Raw genomic sequence first — 7,975 nt, 5'->3', positions numbered from 1 at the left:
CTTCTCGACCTGGTCGAAAAGGTCGGACCGGCTCCTGCGGAACGCGGTCCCCTCGACGGCTGCGGCGTCCGCCGCCACCCTCGCCAGCGCGATCGGCAACCTAGACAGGATGAGCGAAAACAAAGCCAGCTCGACTGTTTGAACGCATACAGGAGAAGAAACTTACCCTGTCAGGACCGGGACGGGGGCCGGCCTTCCATGCACGGCGCCACGCTTCCTCTTGGCCGGCCTCGGGTCCCGACCGGGTCCGCCGCGCACTTCGGGGCCCAAGGCCGCGCCGTGGCGCTTTCTTTTCCGTGCGGGTGGCTCGGCGCCGCCCCACGCGACGACCCGGATCCGCCTGCGTCGCCGCCTCCTCCACCCAACGCCACACCAACAACTGGCATCAGCATCACCTGCGTCGTGCCACGGTCAACAACTCGAGAAACACGAAGAAAAGGACAAGGCTTACCCACGCGACGCCCAGCGTCGGCGTCGGCCTCGGCCTCCTCCCCGCCGTGGGCCGCGGGCTCCTCCGACGCCACCCGCTCCACCTGCGACGGAGCTCGGGCGTAAGGATGCCAGATCGCGTTCAGAAGCACCTCCCGCATCGCGTCAGGGTGAACAAGGAGATGCGCAGCAGCAAAGTAAGGTGACCAAACACTCACCAGTGGTGCCGGATCGACTCGCTGTACGGCACCTTGCCGAACCGCCAGTCCTCCCCAAGGTTGGCCTTGGAGATATCATTCACTCGGCACGCGATCTGCTCCATCGTCAGGCACGTCGTTCCCATGCGGTTGGGATCTTGAAGACCAGCCATCTCGCCGATGAGGCAGAAGCGCCTCTGTAGTGGGAGAACCCGACGCATGATGAACGCGGCGATGAGGTCATTGCCGGTGAGCCCCTCCCGCGTCCTCATCACTGCCACCCGCTCGCAGAGATTGACAATCTCCTGCAACGGGCGCCTGGGGGAGTAGCCCCAGTTCATCTTCGCTCGCGGCGGCGCGATGGAGAAGGCTGGAAGATTGATGCGGTCCGCACCCAGGTTGCAGAGGTAGAAGAAGGAGTTCTGCCGTTTCTTGGCAGAATCCTCTAGCGGGATCTTGGGGCAGTCCTCCCCCGACCGCTTCGAGATGATGGCGGCACCATAGTCGGCAAACTCTCCGGCCGTCGAGCCCTGCTACTTCAGGGAGAAGAAGCATGCCCAGAGGTTGATCGTAGGCTCGACCCCCAGATACCCCTCGTAGAGGGTGACTAAGCCCGAAAGCTGGATGACGGCGCCGACACTGAGATGGTGAGGCTGGAGCCCGAAGAACTCCAGGAACGTGCGGAAGAAGGTGCTCGCCGGCAACCCAAATCTGCGCTCAAAGTGTGTGAGGAAGACCACACGCTCCGTCTCCTGGGGCTGTGGCCTCTGCTCGCCGCGCGGCAGACGGACGGCGACATCCGTCTCCCGCGGCAAGCACCGGGACGCATGAAGATGGGCGATGTCCTCGACGGTGATGTTCGAGCCCATCCAAGAGCCCGACGGCAGCGCCATCGATGAAAGCAAGAGGGGAAGAAGGAAGACGGACGACGGCGAGGTTCTGCTTGGACCAATGGGCGTTGCAGTGCAACGGTTGCAAGAGGCAGAGCAAGAGCAAAGGGGCAGGAGGGCGCGAGCGAGAATAATGTCTGCCGCCCCCCTTGCTCCCAATTTATAACCCTCGGTTTGAACGTGGGGGAGTGGGATCGTCTGCGCTCGCCTTTCCCACTACCCCACAATAAGTGTGCACGCACGCACGCAATAACTGCCCGGGGAAGAGCAACCGGCCCCCGGACGCCGCAATAAATCCGCACGCGTGGGCCAAGGGCGCGCGGCGGCGGGCCCCAGCCCGTCGCCCAGTGTTGTCACGCGCGTGGCTTGTCAGGCCCCTCCGACTTTCGGGCATCACATGGCGCCCGTGCGAAGCCCGAAGGATTGCCCCAAGATTCTACGTAGCCCTCGGTTCCCGCCCCCTCCGAGGCGCCGCAATCCGGTTTCCAAAAAAGAAAACCGGCACACAGTGGGTGTTGCCGGACCCGGCGCTCGCAGAATCCGCCTTGCTTAAGGGGGAAACTGCGAAGGCCCACTCATCCGAAGATGGCAGACCTTCACAGCTTCGGGGACTACTGTCGGGGGGATGAAGCCCGGGCAGGCAACGGAACCCGGATCCTTTTCAAAAACAACGGGGTCGACATCGCCCCTCAAGCCGGCACGCGCTTGGCCGGGTTGCTTGACCCGGCCAAACCCCGCAACCCGGCCAAACTCTACGACCCGGCAAGACATGTCGACTCGGCCTCAACAAGACGGCCGAACCCGGCACAACTAAGGCTTCCTCGACAAACCAGCTCCACCCGTGGCGTGCTCCACAATCCAGCCACGGGTCAGCTCCCGTCCCATCCAGGCCGTATGATGGGACGAGTCTTCAGCCATTGATGACCAAGGCAACAGTGCCTCGCCCATGCCACTGGTCAGCCGGAGCATGGCAACAGTGCCCCTCACCTACCCGCTGACCAGGGCCGGTGTGGCTAAAGTGCCCCCACCATCACCGCTAACGACAGCAAGCGGCAACCTGGCGGAGTGCCACTGTACACGACTCGACTCGGCCACGCCCTAACGATTGACAAGACGATGCACAGTCCCCCTAGGCACGCGGGGCCCACACCTAGGGGAACCCGGCGAACCACAGGCCCCCAGCGGGTCCCAGCCCGGGTCCCTGGACACCGATAACCCAGACCCACCAACTTGTAACATTACCATTGTATCCCTGGGGGGTTGGCCTATAAAAACCCCCAGGAGCCCACGCATGCGGGCAACAAGAGACAGATAACGTAGAGAGGGACTAGCTACCCAATAGTAACACCCACTCGGGAGAAGGAGCAGCCTAAGCCTTGGCCAGCCCTCCTTCCTCCCCCACATAGCTCAAGGAGCAACCTTGTACTATCGGACATCAAACTACACTCGGCAGGACTAGGGGTGTTATCTCTGTGGAGAGCCCCGAACCTGGGTATGTCTTGCATCTCGCGCTCGCTCATACCAACCCCGCCTCTGGAGCCCACCAGTGCCCTCGAGCCTCCTCATCTCTTTAGCCATCCCATGGCATCTGCCGTGCGCCCACCACGACAAAGGTGTTGCCGGTCTAGCACTTGTGTCAACCAACTCCTATGACATATTTGATTCACCAAATAAAGGAATTGGGAGATGCTTCATGGCTAAAGTCCCCAAGGTAACACACCCCGAGTATGTTGATTTCAATAGTGATGAAGATGACTTTCTAGGTGATGATGATTTACTTGTTGACAACTCTAGTGATGAATACTATGATGAAAATGCTATTAATCATGTTAATCAAGATGAAACGAATGACAATGATAAGAAGGAAATTGGGCGTCTAACTAAAGAACTAAACACTCTTAAGTTGGCTCATGAAACTACTTTAGAGGATCATCGAGAACTTTTAAAAACTCATGAGAAGTTACGCTTCGAGAAGCTCAATCTTCAGCAAGAACATGGGTTCTTAAAAGCCATCAATGATGATCTTCGGAAGAAAAGTTCTTCTTACATTGCCAAGCGTTTACTCTTGTCTACTTACATGCCACAATTAAAATCTAGCAACAAAAAGAAGAAAGATTCTTCTTCTAGTAGTAAAAATTATCATGCTAAATCCAATATTGTTGCCTCTAGTAGAACTCTTGATTCCACTAATGATTCTCTTACCCAAGTTACACTTGAGCAAGAAAATAGCTTATTAAAGGGAATTATAGAGAAAGGTGTTTACAAGAGCCTTGCCGGAAGTAAGCAATTTGAGGAAATTGTACGCAAGCAAGGAAGACACCGGAATAATCAAGGTGTTGGTTTTGAACGGAAGTTCAATGCCAATGGAGTTGAGTGGGAAGAAGATCAATACCCCAAGACGAAGTTTGTTCCTCAACAAGAGAAGTATGATCCTACTTCCTTCAAGGGGACACAAGCTCAAGATGATCTTCCACCACAAGACCACAAGCTAAAAGGCAAGGACAAGCTTCAAGAGGAGATTGATACATTTGAAGATGCTCCAAAGGCCTTGGTCAAGTGGGTTCCCAAGACTACATTGAGTTCTACTTCATCTAGTACTTCTATAACTCCAAGGATTCCCATCAAGATGATGTGGATCCCAAAGAACAAGAACTAGAGAGTTCTTGAGGGTGACTCCGCCAACATACTTCACTCATATTCATTTTGGCAAGGACAAGTGCAAACAACTTCCACATCTTGCACTAGTTCAAGGAGTCACAAACCCTCTTGTTGGTAAGACAAGGGACAAGGTAACCTAATGCTTTCATGTACATCATCATGTGTGTGTGCCTCACTCAATGTCTATGGATATCCTTGTTTGTTCCTTGTAGGACTAACCCATGTAGGTATTGAAAGTGCAACTCACTCCAATGAATTGCTTCAAATGATCTACATCAACAATGAGCATCCACATCTTCAACATCTACATGAAGTCATCATCGACAAAACCCAAGGTTAGTTCATCCCTCTTAGGGGGATATCACATCTAGGGGGAGCTTTTCTCTAAGAATTGAGTTAAAGCAACTCTAATGGTGTGAACACAACAATGCTTTATGTAAAAGTGGTAACCCCACTTGTGCTTAAACGATGAGTATGACCTATGATCAAATGTTCTCATTTGACTCCTAAGTCAATATACTCATATATAGATGGCCTAGTCATCGCCAATTGCTTGATAGATGCTAGAGTGATTGTGCATGCGTTGCCACATATTTCATTTGCCATTTTATTGTGTGAGCATGTTGATTGCATATTTTTCTCATTCGAGGACATCCATTTGTTGCTTTGATTGTTTGGATCTTCTTCTTTTGCCAAATGGATGGACAAGAATGCCTAAGAACTCCCTCTAGCTATCTATGCTTTTCTCTTCTCAAACCCTTTTCATGCTACATCACAAAGTTTGATCTAAGTCAAATTCAGACCTCTGGGTGAGGAGCACTCGGAGTCCCGATTTGTCATAGATTTAAAACTTCCAAAACCTCAACACTTTGTGCTTTCTTTTAACTCCAATTCCTAGCACAAAGGCAATGCCATGTTTCTTTCCAAGTATGAGATCGATCCATCCACAGAAATCATCCTCTAGATTTGATTCGATTTGATAATTTAGAGTTAGGTTTCTGCCGGACACATCTCAGACCGACCGAATTGTAGAAATCGGTCTCAACGATTTGGCTTAGGCCAGTGCACATGTGATTTTCGGTCTGAGCAAAAGTTGCAAATCGGTGTGACCAATATCAGGACTTTGTGAAACCCTAGCAAACTTGGAGTCACCAAACTATGTCTCGGTCTGACCGATTTCACTAGTTTAGACTCCAAAGTTGCTTCAGTGTCACCGAGTTGTACAAATCGGTACCTCCAAAATGCTTCCTGTAGAAAACTAAAACTAAGTTTTTGACTCATTCTTTTTGCAAAAACTTTGCACTTTGTGATGCTCATCTACTCTATCTCATCTACAACTATTCACAGGGTCAGCTCTCAGTTTGCTGTGCAGAATGTCTGATCAAAGTGATAGTCAGAACAAGTCAGAGGAGCAGATGGACTTGAGTGAGGGCACTAGTCCCTCTGGAAGCTATGATGAAGGTAGCAGGAGCACACCTAGTAACTTGCCTAAGGCTCAAACTAGGCAGAGGAAGAAGAAAACTTCAGACTCTGAGGATGAAGACTTTGAGTTTGAAGAAGTCGGCTCAAAGAAGAAGGTGCTAAAGAAGGAATATGCTGATGTTGCCTCTACCAAGCCAGGACAGCACAAGAAAGCACCTGCCAGGAGAGTGCCAATGTCTAAGGCCAGGGGATCAACTCAAGATACCATGGTATTCACACTTGAGCAAAGAACATGTGAAGAGAGTAAGAAGAGGGTTAGGAAAACCACTGCTAGAGTGCTTGGAAATCCATCCATGAGAGACTCTGCTAGTGAGGAGGAAGAGGAAGAAGAGGTTGTTGCACAAGCACCTCCTGCTAAGTCACACAAGTTGATGGGGGATGCCATCAAGTCTGGGGCTGCTCCTTCAAAGCCCAAGCCAGCCCCCAAAGCTCCAGTTCAAGCCTCCAAGACAGCTCCAAAGAGAAGCACCAGGAACATCCCAGCTGCAGAAAAGAACAAGGCCCCAGTGCCTGAAGTTGAGGAAGAAGATGCTGAAGCCCAAGTGCTTAGGAAGCTCAAACCAAAAATTTCAGACCATGATGACAATCATCCAGTGGCTGAGAATATGAAGGAAAGGAAAGATGCAGGTCTCAGATTGTGGAGACAAGTTGATCCATATGCAGTGAGGAGAAGGGCAGTTGTGGACTAAAGATTCCACACCAAAGAACAACAAGATTTTTATGAAACTGTTTTGCTTGACAAGAAACTCATTGTTAGTGACATGAAGTGGGTTGACTGGAAGTATATTGATGCTAATGAAGATCATTTCCCAGGAGTGCATGAGAGCTTCAAGCTCAATGGTGTTGACAAATTTGTGGGACAAAAGCTGACCAAATGGAATGATGAGCTCATTATGCAGTTTTACTCTACAACTCATTTTTATCCAGATGGTAAGATAGTGTGGATGACTAAAGGAACAAGGTATCAGTCTACAGTGGATGAGTGGGAAAAGCTCATCAAAGCACCCAAGGAGCATGAGAAAGACATTGATGTTTATGCTAAGAAAAAGAAAAACCACAACTCCATGGCAAACATGTACAAGGAAATACCTGACAAAGCTTTGGAGACTCACAAGCTAGGGTCAGTGTACTACCAGATGTCTAGTCTGGCCAGTATGAACATAGTATTGACGCACACCTTGTTTCCCAAATCAGGAGATCACAGGATGATCAGAGGCCATTCCATCAATCTGCTTCAGATGTTTGATTTGCCATAGAAATTCAAAGTCATGAGTCTGATTGTTGAGACAATCAAGAGGACAGCTGCTGACCAGAAAAGGTCATGTGGGCATGCTCCACACATACAAATGTTGATAAACTCCAAGATGCCCAAGGGAGTGTACTTGTTGGACAAAGAGCATCTGCCTTTGCAGCCAGACTTTGAGGACAACACTCTTGTCATGACAGCTGAGGATCCAACATCCCTAGAGGCATAAGAGAAAAGACAAAAAGCCAAAGCAGAGAAGGCAGTAAAGATGCCTTGTGCTAAAGAAGCTTCAGAAGTATTCCTCAAGTCAAAGCAAGACCAGCTTGGATATCTGATTCAGGCAACCTTGAGAATTGAGAAAGGACTGGCCACCCTGACTCAGAACCAGGAGAGCTTGGAGAGGATCATCGAAACCAAATTCTATGATCTTGACTTGAAGGTGACTGAAATTCAGACAACAGTTGAAGAGCTCCAGGAAGAAGCAGAAGAGAGGAAGGGAAAAGCAACTACACAGGTGTTTCATAGAGTGCCTAGAGGGTAGAGGTCTGCAGCAGTGCCAGTGCCAGATACAAGAGCAACAGCTTCAACACCTGCAGCCACAGCTCCAGTTGCTCCTCCAATGGCAACTCCTCCAGCTCCAACATCTTCGACTGATGCTTTTGTCCTTGGAGTCATCTGAACACCTCCTCCTGAAGATCAAGCCTAGAGAGACGCATAGCACTATGCATTTTCAGCTTTTTGGTAACTTGTTGCCAAAGGGGGGGAAAGTGTATAGATAGGCTTCAGAGAGAGAGAGAGAGCTTTGCTTCTTTTGCTACTCATTTGCTTTGTTTGCTTGTGTGAGATACTTTATGTCTTTGTGTGTGAGATACTTTGTATGATCATGTGCTTGATCATATTATGCTTAATGCTTGTGCTTGAATGATGACCTTATCTATCTCTTATATATGATCATTCACTTTGCCTTGGTGATGAGTGCTTGTTCTTATCTTTTTATCATTTTGAGCGCTCCACCAAGATGTATGTGACATGGAAGAGTAACCCATGGTCCTACTTATTTGTGCATTTGCATT

This window comes from Triticum dicoccoides, chromosome 3B, assembly GCF_002162155.2.
Source record: "Triticum dicoccoides isolate Atlit2015 ecotype Zavitan chromosome 3B, WEW_v2.0, whole genome shotgun sequence".
Lineage (NCBI taxonomy): Eukaryota > Viridiplantae > Streptophyta > Magnoliopsida > Poales > Poaceae > Triticum > Triticum dicoccoides.
This window is presented reverse-complemented; position numbering follows the sequence as displayed.